The 20,465-nt window shown below is 46.7% G+C and overlaps 1 long non-coding RNA gene across 1 annotated transcript in view; it reads right to left on the bottom strand.

Moving 5' to 3' along the window:
• LOC140255773 (uncharacterized) overlaps positions 1 to 5,687 on the bottom strand; it is a 46,990-nt gene extending 41,303 nt beyond the window's left edge. Inside the window, exon 1 of the long non-coding RNA XR_011904544.1 lies at positions 5,552 to 5,687. This is a non-coding gene — a long non-coding RNA (uncharacterized lncRNA). The remainder of the gene's footprint in view (positions 1 to 5,551) is intronic.
• Positions 5,688 to 20,465: the final 14,778 nt, after the last annotated feature.

Here is a 20,465-nt window from a genome sequence, read left to right as displayed (position 1 = left end):
TCTCATTTGCATCACTGAGCACCAAAGAAACTCAGTAGTAGCTATGATTTTATTCTGCATTTTCTCTCACATAACCCAATGGAAGAATTTGTCCCACCAGGCCCAAGGACACACATTTTTTCACTGCAGGATGCACATGCATAATGCCTAGAAAAGGGATTACCTTATGCCTTATTCAAGAATATTCAAAAAGACCTCTATGCCTCAGAAAGTTAGTATTTCAGGAACACTGACAGTATTTTTCAAAGCTAATGGCACCCTAAAGCTTCACGACATGGATCACTTCTGCTCAGTGCCAGTCATTCACTGCCTGCAAGTTCAAATACATAACGTTCCAGTTTGGCTCCTGAGCTCATTAGCCAAGGTTCCCAAGCTCAAGTGAATTCCCAGATACACTACTGGAGCCAAAGCTGAAAGGAGTCAGGCCTCGGGACTACAAGTACCTACTGCATGTGCCACAGACGCCCTTCTCTTTCCAATTACTTGCATCACGATGGCACACAGAAGCATGAAACAAGCCAGCAATGTGAAGCACGTCTCTCCCCATTCCCAAACATGACAGTGCTGCCTCTTGTGACCAAGCATTTTGAAAGCACAAATGGCATATGAAATTGTTCAGCCCTCAAATTGAAATCGCTCTAATAGACTGAGGCACATGAAATTTAAGTAGGAAGCTTCTGACACACCAACTGTAGTGCCAGGATGACCAGTTCAACTGCTGTGAATCAAGACTGAAGGGATGAGATAAAGCAGAATGTTTTCTCACAGAGCAGAACACAGAACTGACACCCCAAAACATAATACATTGCAAATTACAGTGTGTATAAGAGATGGGGTTTTACAACTGGTAAAAACGGAAGACTGTTTTCATCTGTCTCACTAGTAATTTGCACTTGTGTTACTTGTTATCTCTTATTTCAGTGTGGCTTATGAACCTTGGACTAGATCTTCAGCAAGCAGGAATCAGCTTGATACTGACTTTAACAAAGCTCTCTTCAATTACAGTACCTGAAGCGATCAACTAAGATTACATGAGTCTTACAGCCAGGCTGGACACGTAATGACATCAGCTGACACTGATCTCTGGCATGAATTTTCTCATAAGATTTGTAGCGCTCTGCAAAACCGTAGTTTGGAACACTGGTTGAAGCTCCCCTAAAGCATTCTAATGGCTTTAAACACAGACAAACCTGCATCGCTTTGTGCATTTCGCACATTATTATGCATATCACATTTCTGGTACCTTCCAATAAAATAAATCACATCACGCAATTAAAACACTTTTGACACTTCAGATGAACTCCAGTACATACTACTTATTGTACATAGCAGTTCAATTGGCTGCTGTCTTCTCATTGTGTTTATTTTGGAAAGGCAGCCCATCAAGACAGCTTGGATATAACTGTTCATGTTAAGACAAATACTGGCATGATAAAGGAGTTTTTATGCATCATACGGATATTTTTTTCCTACTCTGTATTACAAATCTGTTCTAATGCTCGATGTGTTGCATTTTCCTTACTAGGATGAGACATGCTGCACTTCAGCACAGATGTACAGGAAATCCCACTACAGTATAGTTCCTCCCTATGAACAGGCTGCATGTTTTTCTGTAGAGACCGCTTATATTAGCACTAACAGCACTGCCTCACACTATTGTTTTTCTGGAACATTAATAAAGATTTCAGAGAAGGAGAAAAAGTAAAGGAATTGAGAACTGTCCACAGCACGTGTGGAATAAGAAACATAAGAGTGCACAGAACATAATGTAATTGCCTGCAAAAACACACGTGTCTCCTGTCTTCCTCCCAGAATGGTAATCCATGGCACACAGGCAGTGGAAGCAAGGCAGCTACCTTAAGCACTCATGAGATCTCTGCCCTGTCACTCAGGAAGCACGAGCCAAGTGGTTCTCTGCTGATGTGCACACTGCTAAGGTAAGAAGCAAAAGGCTTTGCCTCCTCACCACCACCTCTGTTTCACCCTAAGATGCTATCTGCTGAATACAGCTAATGACACTTCACCCCATTTAAAATGAGGAGGCAGCCAAGAAACTAACTTAGCCAAACTAGTTCTATCAGTCCCTTTTTAAAAATGGTGTTCTGATTACAAAAGTTGGTGTTACAACACAGAGAATTCCCCTTCCAATATTAAGGCTGTCCCGTTTAAATACCACAAGGGTGGATGAAACAAAAGCTGTGACTCTTCAATAAGCTTTAAGTCAGTACAACTCAGCATTCAGACATGCTTACATTGTGTCAGTCAGAATGATAGCAATTCACCTTGTTTAGTCTGAAAAGTCAACAGAAAGACATTTGCCAATAATGCTCCTGTAACTTCACATCACACCTCTGTAAAACTGCTGAAAAAATGTTCTGAAGACCATTAAGCCAGGATAAAAAGTGTCACATGAAACCTAGTTTCTTACTTGCAAGTCTGCGCACCCAGCTATGAAGCTAGTGGATGATTCTGAAAAGATCTCTTATCATTAAGAAACGTAGACTGGGAGCTCCATCTGAAAGCAAGCTCACACTAAACCTACTTACTATTCTTCCTAATAACTTTAAGTTATATGGTTCTTTAAGGTTGTCATCTTTTATGGCATACTTAAAATATGTGATGAACACAAAACTGCAAGTAGCAAACTCTCCTTTGCAGCTCTTCAGGAGCCTGGTAGGACAAGGTGGCCTACAATAGCTTCAAAAGGAGAAGCCAACTCAGAGCTCTCCTGTGCACACAGAAGTCTTGCGAGGAAAGCTCACATTTCACTAAGGTTTCATTTCAACATCGACATGTATTTCCTAGTCATCTCAACTCAAAAATGGCTTGGCAGAATCACAGACAGAACTGTGAAAACTCCAGGATGCATCACTGTTGAGCAGGATGGACATATTGAAGTGGGATCACAACAACTTCTACAGTAATCACAGTGTCAGCAACAGTTACCACTCATAAACGAAGCAGTTAGACATACTGATATGGCTGTCTGATCTAAAGCTTTTCTCAACCATCTTTGCAGTGTAATAAGAATTAGCTTCAAATCCCATAAGAAGCTATTACAAAGTACCAGGAATAGAGCTTTTTCATTGTTTTTGTTGTAAGAAACAGAACACGCCTTCTTGTAAGTGGCAACCACTTAGTTTGTAGTTTCACTAATTGTTCTGCTCAGGAAAAAGCTCCCTACAAAACAGCCTTTCAAAGCACAGCTGTTTTCACAGCAAAGCAGAAATGGGTCCCAACAGCCCCCAGCATCAGGGGGACACAGTAACTGAAGGAACTATGTGAGTTGCAACAAAACTTCGTGGATCCAACTCCAACTGCCATACTGCAGCTGAGGCAAAGAACACCAAGGGCAGGAAATGTACTGCAAGCTCCAAGGTTAAAAGCAATCCTTAGTCTTCCAAAGATGACAAAGCAAAACAATGCAGTTTAGGTTACTAGTGCTACCCGTTGTCTTAGCACTGTATGTGAGGATTATTCACCGAATCCAATTTTTCTAGAAAAGAAGCATTTCTAACTACAGAAAACAACGCTATTACTGCAAACAGTACTAAAGCCTAACTTGAGAAAAGGCTGAACATCCTCAACAATTGTATTTCAGAAGGTGCTCAGTGTGGGAGCCAAGATCAGAGATAACTTGGGAAGCAGCAGCAGCAAGAGGAATTCTGTCCACAACAGAAGACAGAGCAGGACCAGACAAAAAGAGAGTAACGGTATCTAAAATCAAAAGGGAGAATGGGGAATAAGATCAGACAGTAACAGAACAAAAAAGCAAGAGGTAAACGTCTGCATTCGATGTAACAAAACGTGCCTTTTTTCCCCATGTTGTGGAAACATTTAGAGCTATGATTTCACTTGGATTCTGCTAGTTCCTTAAGCTATAGGAGAAGTGACACAGAAAGGCCTGACTTTCTGCCAAAACCCGACCATCTGTTGCAAAATTACTTTTTAAACTTCAAAATAGAGCCTCCCCTCCTGCCCATCCCCAACGTTTTACACAACCACAATGTCAGTGTATTCACTAAAGCAGCTGACCCTGGGATAAGTTTGGATTCTAATTGTTTTCAGTAAAAGTAATAAAGTTGGCTTCAATCTCTACCAGCCCAAGTCGGTCCCTCTCTCCATTTGCCTGAACGCTGATCTTTGAGTTAGAAAGAACTTCTACCCCATTCCATCCCTCTTCTGTCATTCACTGTTTGTCATTTGTCTCAGTGTGCTTTGGGTAAATAATTGATCTAATGCATTTATTTATTTTAAGCTTAACAGATGTTTGCTTCAAGACTGAAATTCATTGTAAAATGGTCTATTTCACAGATTGTGAAATTCTGATACCTTAATGACAGTTTTAATACAGCTTCTTGGCACATGGGAGAGGGATACAGGAAAGAAAAGATGATGCTTCTTTTGCTACAAAATAGCACTTCATACACTGGCAACCCAGCCTCACTAACTGATCAGAACTTTCCATGCCGTTAATATGAAATGAAAAAAATCAATTGTTATTGTTCAGTCATTACCTCCCATGAACTGATGTGCAAGCATCAAACATGGCAGTGAGTTAATGGTAACCCAAAGCAGTTGCTGCTTGTCAGAAACAGGCTTCAGCCTTGCCTTTTACATGCCCTAACTCTCTCCAGCTTTTCACCTGGAAAAATCCTCTGTCTGCTCCACAGGTGCAAGTTAAGTAATGAGAAGGGCACCTGCCACATTAATGTCACCTGCTTCAAGCTCTTCACTAGTAAGGTCATGTGAAGGTCAGTCAAATTCTGTGCAGATACCACAGAAGAAAAAGAGCATGTTCTTTTTAACTGCCATTCATTGTAGCCCATGTGCATCAAATTGCTTCCCCCCAGTAAGAGAAAAAAGCCAAAATTATACACCAAAACACAAAACCCTAAGAGACCAACATAACTGCTTTCTGAGAAGGATTCACACTTCAACTGAACAGCCTTCATATTTTGAGGGGAAAGCACACACAAGTTCCACCAAATCCATGTGCTTCATTACAGAACCATTAGAGCCCGCTCCATGAAGGAGCGAGAGCTTCTACAAAAGATGTGTAGAGAGAAGAGTGGAATGTGGAAAAATGAGCACAATTCCTACTAGCTTTAATCACAAGAGTAATCTCACTGAGCTAAACAAAGAATAGCAGAAGCTCCTCCATTGCATAAGGGTAAAATTAATCTTGCAAGACAGAGAACAGCAACACCAATACAAGAACACTGACAAAAAATTCAGACACTCAAAAAATAGATGTTTACCTAATACAGGGCACTTATTTCACTGACTTCAGCACAGCCCTTAACACAGGACTTTGCCCTGAGGATTTTTTGTTTTCTAAACCAGAACTTCTTGCAGGCTTTGAAGAAACAGTAGAGTAGACATTCTTTGAATAAACAGCTCTATTTTTCAACTGGTGAGTCTTAGATGAACTAAAGGCAGTAATTTCTTGGCACAAAAGCTGTAAAAGAACAGCAAAGGCCAACTGTACCTTAAAAGGAAACAAACTAGCAGCCAAAAACAAACACAATAGTTTGGGTAATAACCTTACCAAGAGTAGGGCCCCATAGCGCAGGAGCTGGTTGAGCAGAGCAGCAGCAAGTCCTATGGAGTCACCAGCGGTCACCCAAAGGAATAAAAGACACACAGTTAAACCAGAAAACCCAAAGAACAATGCAAGATCAGACCCACATTAAGCACAGCTCAAAGAAAAAGCTGAGGCTCCACCCAACAGCTTATATGGCCCCACAGCCATGTGGGTAGGTGCACAGATGAGGCCACTCATGAATCAGGGTAGCACAGGTGAAGTCATTAAGGCCTACCGGTGCCTTCAGGGATCTGATCAAAGCTTCTTCTTAAATTATCCTTCCACTATTACTCTATTAAATTTCTCTTTTTGCATTTATCCATTTATTAGTTTGATGGGGTTTCTAGAGCACACCATCAGCGATCTGACTCAGTTGTACACACTGTTGTCTGCACCATAGAAAAACATTTCAGTCCAGTAGGAGGACAGGCAGTGTTGAACAGAAGAAAACATAATGGTGTTAGCATGAGGTTAATGTGAATTTACACCTGTTAAGGGTGCGGGCTGAAGTACCCCCAAAGCCTCAATTTGAGATGAAGGATTTGGTCTGAGCATTATGCAAAGTGGATGGCAGAACAGCTCCACACACATCACAGCAGGTGTGGCAGTGGTCTGATTTAAAGCTGTTTGCTGCCAGCTGGGGCTCCTCAAAAATCCCACAGGTTCGTGCTCTCCCCAGAAATACAGACACCCCAATTCCAGCATCACTCCTATTTTGTGCAGTCATCCAAGCGTTTCATGAAATAAGGATGATGTCTGACAAACTCTGGGCGCACGGTATAAAAAGATATAAAAACATTAATTAATATGTTACACTAATCTATTATTCATGCGGCTGCACTGGGGAGATACACTGTTGAAGGAATTAAGCATTTCTCAGATCTTAAGTCTATTTGTTCTGTTCTTTAAGAACTGCAATATTTATCAAGAGCGGCGCCTCCACGACTCAGAAGACAATGAAAAAGCGGTGTTTTCTCACTGCTACGTGTGCTTGTGAAAGATATTTTCTAAACACAACAGATACGGTGTTTTACCACGAAGCTCACATCTAAAGTAGTTGCTGGTGTCCAGATTTCATCATATGCCTCCAGAAAACAACTACATTAAATTTTAAATTGTCAAGATAAAGACTAGTGCGCTGTTTAATTATTACTGCCATAAACCAGAGCGATATTTACCTGCCTATAACAGAGCTTAGGAAAATCCACTTATCTCTCTTGCCAGGTGCTACATTTCTCACAGTTATTAATAAAATGATCAGAAATCATTATTTCTGAATGGCCTTTGCCCCACTTTTCTCTGCTGTCCAGCATGCTTCCCAACAAAAGCTGGCTTTGAAATTGGAACAAATTCTGCACTTGTTTGCTGGGAAGACAGAAAGAAGCAAATGCTCTCCTCTGCACCAGACCCATCATGCCAGCAGTAAGCCTCAATTCCTCCTGCCTCCTGTAGCACTTAAGCCCACACGGTGGGCATTACGTGCTGCTCCTCTGTTCCCCAGCCCCCAGATAGCCCTCGTTTGTGGTTCTGTTAGGAGACCCCCCGAGCAGGATACAAATTGCCATGCTGAGCCACTTGCCTTTGCTGCCTTCCACTTTACATTAGCACCCAGCTCTGGTGCACCCACGTGAGGCCGGCCAGCGGGAGATGCAGCACACGCCTGGTGTCCCTCAGGGGGACAGACTGGGAGAAACTCATCAGAGCATGCGGGGTCTTTCAGGATGTGACATCCTGAGGAAAGGCTTAATGCCTCCATCCTGCCTCAAGTGCAAGTGCGGGGTCTGTTTTTGGTTTTGGTTTTTGTGAGGGGCTTGTTTTCTGCAAGGGTCACAGCACATAACTGCTCTCCCCGCACATATGTTCAGATCTTGAAAAAACACAGCACCTAGCTACCAAATTCAACAGATTTTAAGTACCACTTAACATTCACTTTAGGACTCTTTCTCCTCTCCTCCCTCCAAAGGAACATCTTCCTAATCTTTTATTAATAATGCTCTAAGGAGAAGCTGCTTTCTGCTCCTGAGTGCTGTGTAAGATGATGGATGAGTTCACAACACCTGTTACTGGTACATACGTGGAAGTAATTTCCCCTTGCCTGTTCCACAGAAATCTGTTCTTTTCTCACATAGTCAAATAGCCTGTTCCTATTTCTAGTAAATAGCTGCTAGATAAGCTTTGAAAAGGTTTCGTAATTAATTAATATCTTTTTTCTTTGTCTGCCAGTAAGTTAGATTATTGAAGGAAAGAATCTGTGCAAGAAATCAGAACCGAAGCCTCTTACGTAGACACAGACAGACAGACAGACAGACAGACTCAAAACTTGCCTAGAAAAAGTTTGCCAAGAAAAAGGTTGATTTTCTCCAATGCAGAAAGTTGGCATTAAATCGTGCCCCACCACAGCTTGCCCCAGTTCTGCTTCGCTATTTGGTTAAAGCCAAAGGAGGACTTCTGTGATCCACAACTGTATGGTCCCTTCTGCACACAACTGAGTTTTCTTCCTAAGAGCTCCTGAAATCTCCCCTATTGCTCATTTAACCGAGGGAGTATTTCCAGACATCTGTACTTTCCTCTCTTACTGGGACTGCTCCAAAAGTAACACCTCCAATTTTAATGTATCAGCCTGTGATGTCAGAGGTGGATATTGGTGGTACAGCAACAGAGGTTGGACCTTCTCACCAATATTCCATTGCGTTTTCTGGCTGTATGACAGATGGCAGCAGAGGAGCAGCCTGACAAAATGGTATCTGATAGGGAAGTGTGTACGAAGCAGAGATATGTCGTTAAATTCCTCCATGAAGAAAAAATGGCACCTACTGACATTCACTGACGTTTGCTGAATGCTTATGGAGACCAAACAGTGGATGCAGCAAAATAAGGCAATGGGTGGTGCATTTCAGCCGTGGCTACAGCTGATCACCTCCACTGTTTTAAGCATGGCATGCAGGCTCTTGATCCTCATTGAAGAAAATGCGCAGCTAATGTTGGTGACTATGCCAAAAAATTATCTTGTGTAGCTGAGAATTTGCTCTATAAAGAGTGCTATTGTGCTCTTCGTCCCTGCTGTAGTTTCCATGGAAAAAAAAACCAAACAATAGGAGACATTACTTTCAGAGTGACCTACAGGTATGTATGTATACATAAGAAAACAAGCAAGACATTCAATAGTGCAGTTACACCACATGACCAAACAGTAAGTAAGAATCAGCTGCTGGAAGTAATCTAATAAATCAGAGCTGTTACATTTCAGTACTGGAATTGTCTCATTGATAACCCCAAAAGATCATCAACAGATATATCAGATTTTCTTAATTTCTGTTTTCAGTTCCAGCTTTGCACATGCGAAATAATATAAAGTTACCGATGGTGGAGAAAATACACTGAAGCATGCAAAAGAATTTTAAATCTCTGTGGTAGACCAGGAGGAGTGACTGAAATGAAGCTTTTACAGAGTGATTTCCAGATAAAGGAACGGGGCTCATAAATCTCTTTCTACTTAAAGCTGCAGCTGAAACCAACTGGCCTACTCTCAGGACCAGGTAGCAGCTCACACCTGGTGGGTACCATGCCACATTTGCCCTGGACTTTCAGTTACATGAGGATTCTGTCCCTCAGCTGGTGTGCGCTGTGCCAAGCGTTTAGCTTCACTGAGATGTACCGCTTGGGAGGTCTGCGATACTTTGAGATGGCACAGAAAGATAAAGAGGAATATATTGGATTCGCAAGAGCAACATCCGAACTACTAAGAGAAAATGGCAGACTCTTGGCTGGCCTCAACAGATTTACACCAACGTGAACAAGGCAGGGTTTAAGACTCTTGGGAGAGGTCACTGTTAATTGTTCTAGCTGTTTCCAGAGCTTAACATCCTCAGGTGCCCAGATGAAATGCCATGAGAGAAAATGTCCATAGGAGGAGAAACTCCTAATCCCTTTTGTATAGTAAATGGTTGCAAAATAATTTGATGGGCAAGAGTCAAAGGAGGTATCACTGCCAAGCTTTTGAAATCAGGTGCGTTTTCTTTGAGGGACATTTGACTACGGGACAAACAGGGGACAATTTCATCATACAAGAGCGGGCAAAATAAAGACAGTAAGCAGTTTTCAATTAATCGTCTTCCTGAAAGACCTTTTAAATATACAGAGATGCCAGATCATGGACTGATACAGATTGTACAGAAGTTCTCCTATGAATTTACTTTTCCCCCTTTGGACTCAGTACAAAGAAAGGCAAAGAAAGTCTGTCTGGTCATGCACCTGGCACACATTCTTGTATCCATGGAGACAAAGTATCAGAAAGGGGGGGAAAAAAAAGAACATTTTTAAGCGACCCTGACATTTGATACTGATGCAAAAACAAGGAAAGGAATGCCATAGTTGGAAGCCAAAAGCACGAAGTTTCTTTATTTCCTATGATTTAGTATCTCTCTCCCTCACATAGGGCAGATTCCTTTATAGACACTCCTGCAGATGGGCCAGTGGAGCCCCTGCAATGTCTCCAAATGCACAGTAGAAAGTTTCAAGCCTTGAATTCTCTTTTATCTCCTGTCCTGGAAGACATGCAGGTTGCTTTATTATTATTTGATGGAATAAATGATTGGCTTGTATTTTTATGAACAGAATTTAAAAGCTATTTGATGATTAGATGAATTGGAATAGACAGAGAGACTAATTATTCAGGTTTGTATTAAAACTGTGGTAAAAGCTGGCTACTTAGCGTCCAGACAATGTAATCAGATAAAAGAATATCAGTGACTTTGTAAAAACACCCATAGTGTCTGTTTAACCAGACTTACAAATTATTTTTCCCATAATAAATAGGAAGATGTGTCTACATTGCATGCTTTTGCTTTTAAAGCATCTCATAAACATTACAAGACAATAATTCACAGCATTGCTGAGAGGTAGTTCGGTAGTTTGCTCACTTTACAAGTATGAAAACAAGGAAGAGAAACTTGATCTCAGGAAGTTTTTGGTGCACAAGTCAATATGATTTTACTTGCTGCACATACCACAAACACGATGAATATTTACAATCGGGACTCATTAAATGGGTGAACAAATGGCCGATTTACACACACCATCAGGGCAGATAAAGCATCCAAAATGCACTTGCAAGTGTTTAATAAGAATTCAGAAAATCAGGTCTTCCCCCTAAAATCCGACTCCTTTTCTGGGGGCTGCTCAACAGTGCAGGGCTCCTGGCCATAATGCCCAAGCCTTACAAGTCACTGCAGAGTTTGCCACAACAACCCCAGTCTAAGGAGAAGCCTGAAAAGTTGTCCCCTTTCAGCACAAACTAATTGCTTCATCCAAGTCCAACCATGGCAAGGAAGCACACAAAAGAGCAGATGTTGCTTTACAGCCCTCTGCAAATCTCAAAAGCAAAACTTCTAAAGACTTCAAGAGGCTTCAGATCCAACCGACAGTGGAAGAACTTCTTGATTTTCCAAGAGAACTGACATATCAAATATCATCTGATCATTCAGGTGGGAGCCTGCTCTCACACCAGACTGCACCTAGGCCATGGTGAGCACTGAGGGCACAGCAACGTACCCCTACATGGCCCGCAGCTCCTACCCACGTGCATTACATGGGGTGCCACATGGCACAGCACTGCAGGGCTGGGGTGCTGCAGGGCAAGGTGCCCCACATTTCCTCTGCTGGCTGCTAAGCAGGACTTGACCACTCAGAGCCAAGCTAAGCAATCACCCAGACATCAGCACAGCTGCCCAATGTTCTAATTTGTACTTACAGAAAAGCATCTGCAGCCATTTTGCATGCTGCAAATGCATTCTGTACCTCAGCAGCCCCAGAGATGAGCCGATACCATCTATGGATCATAATCCTGAGTTTCAATGCTTAACCATGCTGTAAAACTCTTACTTTATTGAGAAGTGTTACACTTTCGACTATGTGGCTACAACTTGGAGCTGTCTCCAGCCTGCAGGCTGGGCAATAAAGTGCTTTGTCTGACAAACCCATCACAGAGGTTTGCTCACGCTGTCACCGGGGCATAGAATCCCAAGCACATTCCCAAGCCTGCTTTAAGGAATTAACACTTGCTTGCTTTGCCATCCCGAGAGTGTTTACAGAAGCCAAAACAACCGTGCTTGCAGTACACTGTGCAAAGAGGTGATGACATCAGGAAGATAGGTCACAAGCTTGAGTTTATAGTCATTACACTTACATTGGTATGGCTTTTCATCCACTCAGTATAATCTTATGACCCCACAGCTTTACAACCCACCACTCTCTGGGTTTCATAGCACCTCTCCACTCTGGGTTAATCATTTCTCTGTCATTATCTGCCAAGAGTTCTTATCTTTTCTGCTGTCACTTTATAACAGGGCCTTCTTATCAAGCTGTACTAAATCACGTGATGGAGCCAAACCTATCACAAGTTCCAATTCTTCTGATTACAGACTATCATGAAATGGGATACATGGTTTACAGCAGGTCACTAATGCTGGAAAAAGTACAGAGTCCACCGAAAGACACGCTTGTTACTTTCTGAATTCTGGGATAATTTTTTTTTGTTGTTGTTCATCACTCCGACTTTCACTGAGGGTTATTATAGCCTTGGTCTCAAGGCCAGAAAAGTTTACAGGCTGCACCTCTTCCGTGCTCAATGCTGTACACCTTGCACCCAAGGGTACTGTATATTTACACTCAATAATGTCTTCTAGTTCTCACACGGCCATCATACAGGAATCTATAAAACATGGACTTACATCAGTCGGTAAGTAACAGTTTTCTATTTTGATGACTCTGCGTAAATATATTAGATTGAGGCTGCCCAAACTGAAAAAAAAAATCATTACGATTGGGCGAGCAAACAAAACTGATTAATTTACGTGTGTTTTTAGGCAAATGAGAACTTTATGACACTATGTAAAATGAAAGTAAACAGCCGATGACTGAGTGAATGATTTTCTTCTGCAGAGATAATGTGATTGCCAAATTTACCATTGGAGCTTTAATAGCATTTTTAAATACTATAATTGCTAATAACTAAGGGATTGCATATGATCGTGTGTGTATAAGCACCGGTGAAAAGCATAAATTGATTCTGGCCTGACTGTTCCTATTGAATAAAATCTCAGGAATATTTTTGGGGGTTCTTTTGATGTTGCTGTTCTGTAAGTAATATGGATGTTAAATGCAGATGTTTTTAGTATCTAAAAACACAGACATATACTCATTTAGTAGGAATAGGCTGGATTGTGAAGGTCGGTTGATACCTCAGAGCAGTGAAGAAGTAAACACTTCCAGCAGGATATGGAACAGCACCCGCTCACTCTCCATTGAGAAAGCCAGCTGGTGTGAGTTGCTCTGGCTTGCCAACATGAGGGGCACTGTGCCCCACCTTCCCAGGGCTTCAGGGTCTGTGGTGGAGCCCCAGCAGGGCTGCAGATGGCACACCAAAGCGGACTGCTCCTACATGGACCGGGAGGCTCCTCTGCCTGTGCAAGGCAGCCCAGCCATGCTGCAGGAACTGCAACCACTGGGTGTACAAGGCTGTGCCTTGGCACAGCAGTTTATGGCAAGGATGAAAAAGGGAGCTTTGGCCCGGGGTGCTGTACCTGGTATCACTATCCTCTTCTTGCCCTGAAGTGCGTCACTGCGTGCAGGCAAGGCACTCATCCTGATGCAGGGTGTGATATGGGCTCCTCGCCATCAAGGGACTGCAGCGATGGAGGGCGCAGCAACAGCTGCAGGAAGTAACTTCAGATCTAGCTGAAACCTGATCTTGATATCCTAGGTGGAGCTGCTGCTTCTCAGAGGGAAGGGGACGGTACCCAAGAACAGGTTCCCACTTAGGGGCAGCCGGCCCCCAGGAGCTCCCTGCTTACCCCCTCCTCCTGCTCTACATCTCCCACACAAGGGCCATGCCCAACACCACACTTTACTGGGCTGTGAATGAATGGCTACAGGATAATGCCCTAAGACTGTTCTGTCACGGTACCTGTCCACAATAGCAGAAAATGAGACATTCCTCTCCATCATACTTACACCAAATAAATTTTGGGTACCCTAAGTCATGCAGATACGAAGGACAGAGGGGCATGAATTAGCAAAGCCCTGTTGTCACCATACTTCCAAAATGCATTCATATGTGCCATACTGTGGACATACCAGGTCAGATTCACTATGTAAGGCCCAGGAAAAGCAGATTTGAATCCTATGACAGTCTCTGAAATCCTTAGTGCTCTGTGTCCAGGGCAGGACTGTTGCCTTGTATGGCACAGCACGTCCACAGCTCCTGGTGGTATTCCTGATAAGCATGCCTAACTTGATGTGTGTACCCTGACCACCATGTGCCCTTAGGGTTAAACGTAAGAAGGAGCAGGATCCTGCTCTTATTTACTCTTGAGAGTATATCATTGAAAGAAAAAGCCATCCCTCCATGGAATAAGCACAGCCTGGACCAACACCAAGTAGACTAAATCCCATCTCTGGACTTTCCCTTCTATCCTGTCCTTCCCAGCACATCCTTTGCTTTTTCCTCTCCAAGCCAAAGCAAAGCAGGTGGGTGTGTGAGGTGCCCTCACTGGGGGCACTTGTACATGAACAGGCAGCCAGTGCTTATCCACTGGGATAAGTCAGTCCATGGTACAGAGCAGTAACATACCGCCACAAGGGTGAGCCTGCTTCCTCTTGGCCTCGTCCAGTTCCCATGAAAGCCAATAAAACTCTTTCATTTAAAGGGAGTGGGTCTGCTCCTCAGAGAGTAAACAGCCAGACTGGAGCTGACACCTGCTTTTAGGTTTACAGTCAAGTAGTAAAAAATGTAGCTGGAATTCATGGGATCTTACTAGCACATGGTATCTTCCGAGAGAAGATCATCATACGGTCCTCTGGAGGCGCCATGATTTTTTTCTGTTTGGATTCCTAGGCAGCACAAAGTCACACAGCCAGCTGGATTTTCCTCCAGTCAGACCGCCTTAGCATCCTTAGGGACACCGCAACTGGTGTAAGCAATAGCTGTGATTATTTAACAGAAATAACTGTTTCAATAACTTGAAAGAATGGTTGTAGAGCAGGACAAATAATCTCCTTGTGATTTCTTACTGTGAGGCTTTTCAGCTTGTGTAATACTTATAGCCATCTTAATTTTAGTATATACCTTCCAGCAATTTATGGTATTCTAACCAGTGGTCTCCAGTTTGGCAAGGTTCGTTTTGTATGTATTATTACTATTAGCATGTATGTAGCATGCACTTTCACATGACTGACAAAGGCAGCAAATACTGTCTTTACAAGTTTGGATGGGAATTTTGGGGAGCAGAGCAAGCAAAGCTTCCACAGGAGTGAGCACAGGTTGGGCTGCAAGACCTAGGCAGCTTATAACAGTGATATCTCAATGCTAGTCTTGACTTCTAAGCAATTTCTTTCTCTTTTGCCATCATTATTCTGCAAATGAGCTATGTAGAAAAATGTCACACATACTTGGGTCTCTCCAGTTAGCCTTATAAGGAAGTTAGATTTGAAATACTTAAATACACGAAGCAAAACAGCAATGATGCCCGTGGTCTCCAGAGGAAAACCTCCAGGGCTGCCGAAAGGCCTCCAGCCACCCGTCCATGTGGGCATCTCAGAAGTCAGCTCCCAGCCTGTCCTTATGCAGGATGGCAGGGAAGAATCATCTGCAGCAAGAGCTGTGCCTCGCTGTGGGGGGGACAGGAACGTTACTGAAGAGTAGAGTTTACTCACCTATTCCACAAGTACTTTATACGTACAGCCGAGCCGATATGTGCAGCAGTAGGCAGTAATCCATTGTTATAAATAACGCACAGGCTTGCATACATACACAATCCTTATCGAGATTTCTCAGTATAAACGACATTATTTTATCTTTTCATGGTTTGTTTTATGAGTCTGGACTTACGTGTGGAGAACCCTTAGATGATACATAGATATCTACGAGCTCTGGGTTTGCTCACGATAAAGATCAGCTATTAAATTACTTTTGGTAAATAAAGTTTGCAAGCTTCAAAACACAACCGTTATTTGGGAGGGGGGGAGGAACCAACCTGAGCCATCTCCTTCTTAGTTTTTTTCTTTTTCACCAGCAGATCAAGGTCAGTTGCCTCAGCAAAAGAAATTTCATTTTTAAGCCTGTCTGTGCAGGATAGAAATCAATTATCTCTTACGGTACAGAGGCCAGCGCTCAGCCCTGACAGGAGCCTTGCTTTATACACAAATATATTTGGAGTATTTCCAGACCAGGCTGCAGCCTTTATAACTAGATGTTCCATGCGCAGCTCCAAAGGGGCAGCGCAGCAGTGACAAACGGACCCCACCAGTGAACTAAACAAATACCGTGGGTGGGTTCTTGCACCCAGACGTTCGTGCCGGGCCCCGGAGGGCAGCACGGCCGAGCACCCCTCGCAGCTCAGTGCTGCTCCGGGCAGGGCTGGGGTTGCTTGCGACTCCGCCGCGGGGCGGGCGCGGGGAGGGGCCCGCTGCTTGTCTTCAGCGCCTCGGCCAGAGCGAGGACCGTTTTCCCTTCGCACAGTTAGCGGCAACAGGTCCGAGCAGCGCTGGCATTGAATGCGTCTTCCCTACGGAAGGCATACCACTTAGCGTTAAAAAAGAAAGAAAACTAGCATGTTTTCTACTTGCAAAACCGACTCTTTGACTGTGTTAGGCTACAGGCTGGCTGTGGCTCGTTGCTGGTGTTGCTGATGCAGGGAACCCCCCCGCAAGCTCCGGGCAAGGCTCGCCTCTCCCGAGTCACCCGTGCCTTCGGCCGCCCGTGTCGGCCGCGTTGTCTCAGCCCTCGCCTCCCCCCCCGGTCCCCGCAGGAACGCCGGCAGCCCCTCGGGAAGCCGCCGGGGAGATCCGCTGCCCCGAGCCGTCCGGGGGCACCGCTCCTCTACGCCCCGAGCCCGGCGGGCTGCGGCAGGACGGGGTGCGGCATCGCAACGCCTTCCGGTGAGTCACCGGCAATAAAAGAAAAGCACGGAGGTGCTTTGCCACCCACTTGGCCCGACGCGCTCCTCGCCCTGGAGTATCCCGTAGTTTCGCATCACCCGTCTCTGCCAGGTGTTTATAAGGCAGCAGGGCGTTCCAGCGCGCAGCAGTAAGCTCGGCCGGGCGTTAAAAATAGCTCCTCGGTCAATAATTGACTGCTTGGAAAAGGCTCTCCGGTTCGGACCGGAGAGGATCGGCAAGCCCGCAAGGCAGCGGTGAGTGATTTGCAGCAGAAAAAAAGCAACAGGCTTTGGAAAGTGATCCTCTGTGGTGTGCGTTTTGCTTCAGAACGCACTGCAGCCCGATCGCTGTCTCTGATTCGCTGACAGAGGATCAAAAACATTACGGAAAAATAAAAAGTATGTTTTTGTGCTTTCTGCAGTTTTCTGGAAGGGCCAGTTTGCTTTCTAAAGCCTGAGTCTGAGGCACTAACGACCTCCACCCAGCTCAGTCCCCAGGAGCCAAAAGCAAAGGGATGAGAGGAGCTCACGGGCTGAGCGATTTCAGAGGTGTCAGGGAGCTCTCCCTGCCGTACTGTGGGGGTGATTGTGATGGTGGGGATGGCAGGGACACAACGGGGATGATGACATGGGGCAAGAGAGGAGAGGGGGAAGAGAGAGAGGAAGAAAAAGAGGAAGAAAAAAAATAATAAGGAAAAGGAAAAGAAAAAGGGGAAAAGAAAAAGAAAGGAAAAGAATTAGAATGGAGCCCGTGGTAGATACATATTTCCTGGCATAAACAGTCTCATAAAGTTGGGAGTGAGAGGTGAGTGAGATGAAGCAGAAGCCGCATTATAAATGTTACAGCTGCAGAGGGGAGCTGCTCATGTCGCTGCGTCACACACTGCCCTGGGGGCACTGCCCGGGGCTGGGGCAGCATGAGGCAGCATGGGGCGGCACGGAGCAGCACAGGGAGGTGTGCCAGCTAGGGCTGGGTGCTGCTGGGGCTGGGTGCTGCTGGGGCTGGGTGCCACTACAGCCAGCTCTGTGGCAGGTACACTCACCCACAACTGGCACTGATTACATGGAGAGATCCTTGAGATTCACTCTGGGGCTACAAACGCAATACTCGGAGGAAAAGGACAGGGGAGGGCAGAGAACGGATGAGGATTTCTTTCCTTCTTAAATACTTCCTTCTAAGTCTCTTTGATTAACCTGGCATTTAGACTTCTCGAGAGGAAACTTCAGCCTTTCATTTCTCTCTTTCATTTGCTCCTGCAAAGTTTGTCTCGGATGTCTTCGTCCCACCCTCCCAGCCCCCCGAGGTTCCCTCTCACTACAGCTTGCTTGCTGGGAACATAAACCCAACCTTCTTTGAGCCACTTCCCCCCACCGAAGTGGCAGGGAGCTCTATCTGCTGCTCTCCAACAGATCCCCGGGGATGGGGATGTCCCTGTGCGTGCAACATCTGCCCCAGTTCTGCGGCCTCTTTGAAGCCGTAAGAAATTGGAGCTTGAAGTATCACCGTACAGAACCCTCTGCTGTCAGACAGGGCTGGAAGAAGCTTCAAATTATTGAAAATCAGCCTGTGTGGGTTTTTTTTTTCAATGTAAATGTACATACATTTAAATAGGGAAGTATAAAATATTCCAGGTCTTGCTCCTTGTACTAATCAAGACTGCTGGAGGCTCCCCGAGCCATCATCTTTTATAATTATAATTACACGCGTCAATCAAGACCTTCAGGCAAAGTCAGAACAAGGCAGGCAAACTCAGGAGAGAAATCACATTTAAAAAAAGTTTAGAGAACTTGGTAAGGAATGGAGAAGAGATTAGAAGAAAGGGTAATTAAGGTTGCTCAAGGCAATCGTGAGTGCTACAACTCCATGTTAAATTAAACGTAGCCACAAGGGACCAGGTATCATTTATAATGTGTACTGCCCTAAACTGTTACTTCGGAGAAACGTGGATGTGTAAGAAGCTCTCCAAAGTATGTTCATCTGTAGCGATGGCTGGCGGAGCAGCACTGCAGTGCACACTTCGAGCGCAGCCCCCGGCACGAGCCCCGAGCTTCGAGTCCCGGGGCGGGCGCCCGAAGGAGCGGAGCCGTTGCTGCGCTCAGCCCCGGCCAGAGCCGAGCCGCAGCCCGGAGCCGGAGCGGGTGACGCACGGCGACGCGGTTCTGCCGGCTTGTTTGTGACTGGGGCCCGGGGGACATGATCCCCAGCGGCCGCACGGTCTCGGCCGGGCCTGCTCCTAGCAGGGGACGGGCGCACTCCCTCGGGAGCTCTCGGCCGCCCCGCAGAGCACCGCGCTGGTGCGTCCCGCGGCTTGTCGCGCCTCTGCGTCGCGCTGCAGGAGAGCCGCTAAGGTGTGAAGTTACAGCTTGAGAAATAACGCCATGACATGGACCGAAACTTCCCTGTCCGGCTTCATCCCGAAGGGAACGGCAAAACGTAAGGAGCCCGTAAGCTCCGAGCCTCACTGCCTGCTGGGTCCAGTCCCACAACGCCCTGCACGGAGCGGGAATGACAGACACATTTCTGTGCCTGCGTAGGGCACGCTCGGGGGCTGCGCTCAGTTAAGCAAAGCTCTCCCCGTCGGTGGGTGAGGAAAGTCCGAGACGTGGAGAAAATGGCACACGCGATGCGCTCCCCCCCGCTTCCTTTCGTTCATCACAAGCGGCTGTAAGTTCGAACACGGGTCCGCTGCTCTGAAATCTGTCCCATCCGATGGGAAAAGCGGTCCCCAGCGCCGCAGACGGTTCCGCGCCTCACTTTCAATCGGAAGCAGTTTTCAGCGCCGAATATTTTCAGCTTTTCATATACACAACGGTGACTGAACTCCCGGGGCAGCACGGGAGGGGGGTCTCGGATGCTCGCACAGGTGACAGTAACGCTCAGCCCACACCGCCCGGTGGGGGCGGCCGGAGCCCGCCGTGCCCGCAGCGTGACCGAGACGGGCTGGGAGGCGGGGCGGGCGGACCACCGGCCCCGGCGCGACTCTGCGGGCGGCGCGGGACCCCACAGCCCCCGGAGCTGCCTCGCTCTGCGGGGCCGCTCAGCTCCCGCTGAGACACCGCTGTAGCAAAACGAGTTATCCGGGATAACGCGGGGAGTGGTGCCGCTCGCTGCACCGTGAGCCGCGGAAGGGAAGCTCTTGCTCAAGCGATGGCTCGGCCAGAGCATCGGATTTTGTGCAAACGATGCAACCGGCACCGATAGATTTCGCAAGAAGTTTTAGGGAAAGGAGACGCAAAGAGACAGAATAGACAGAGCGAGCTCCCGCCCGCTACGTTCAGGCTCCGGGGCACAGAGGTGGCAGCGGGTCCCGAAGGCCGGGGATCCCCAGACGCCGAGCTTCCCGCTGCCTGCCCCCGCCCGCAGGAGGACAGGCGAGCGCCGGGGATCCCGCGGGAGTCAGAGGGGAGCTGCAGCGGGGTGCGCGGCGGTCCGGGGGCCGTCGGGCTGCTCTGGGGCGGGCGGGTTCGGCTGCAGCCCCGGCCCCGAAGCCCGGCCAACAAGCGGGCGGGGGGCGATCACGCTGTGCGAGCGTGTGCGAGCGTGTGTGCGCGCGTGTGTGCGCGGGGGTGTCGCTCGTTTCTCCTCCGCCGTATTGGCTGCGAGAGCCGTGTCGGTGCCCCCCTTCGCCGGAGCCCCCCGCGGCCCCCAGGCTCCGGGAGCGCCTCCCCACGGGTCCGGGGCGAGAGGTCCCGGCTCGGCACCTCCGCACTTGTGGCGGGGGAAAGGGGGAGGAGGAGTAGGAGGGAGGAAGGGAGGAGGGGGCCGGGGGTGGGAACCCTGTCCAGCAGCACCGGCGGCGGCAGAGCGCTCCCGTGCACTGCGCCTCTCCGCATGGATCGCGGCGCCGGGCTACCGCCGCGCTGAGCCCCGGGCGGAGCTGCTGCGGGCTCCCGGGGTCGCTCCTTCCTCTCCGACACCCCCCGGTCTTCCTCCTCCTCCTCCT

The sequence above is a fragment of the Excalfactoria chinensis genome, chromosome 8 (assembly GCF_039878825.1).
Source record: "Excalfactoria chinensis isolate bCotChi1 chromosome 8, bCotChi1.hap2, whole genome shotgun sequence".
NCBI lineage: Eukaryota > Metazoa > Chordata > Aves > Galliformes > Phasianidae > Excalfactoria > Excalfactoria chinensis.
Note: the sequence above shows the minus strand (reverse complement) of the source record. Positions and strands in the feature narration are given on the sequence as shown.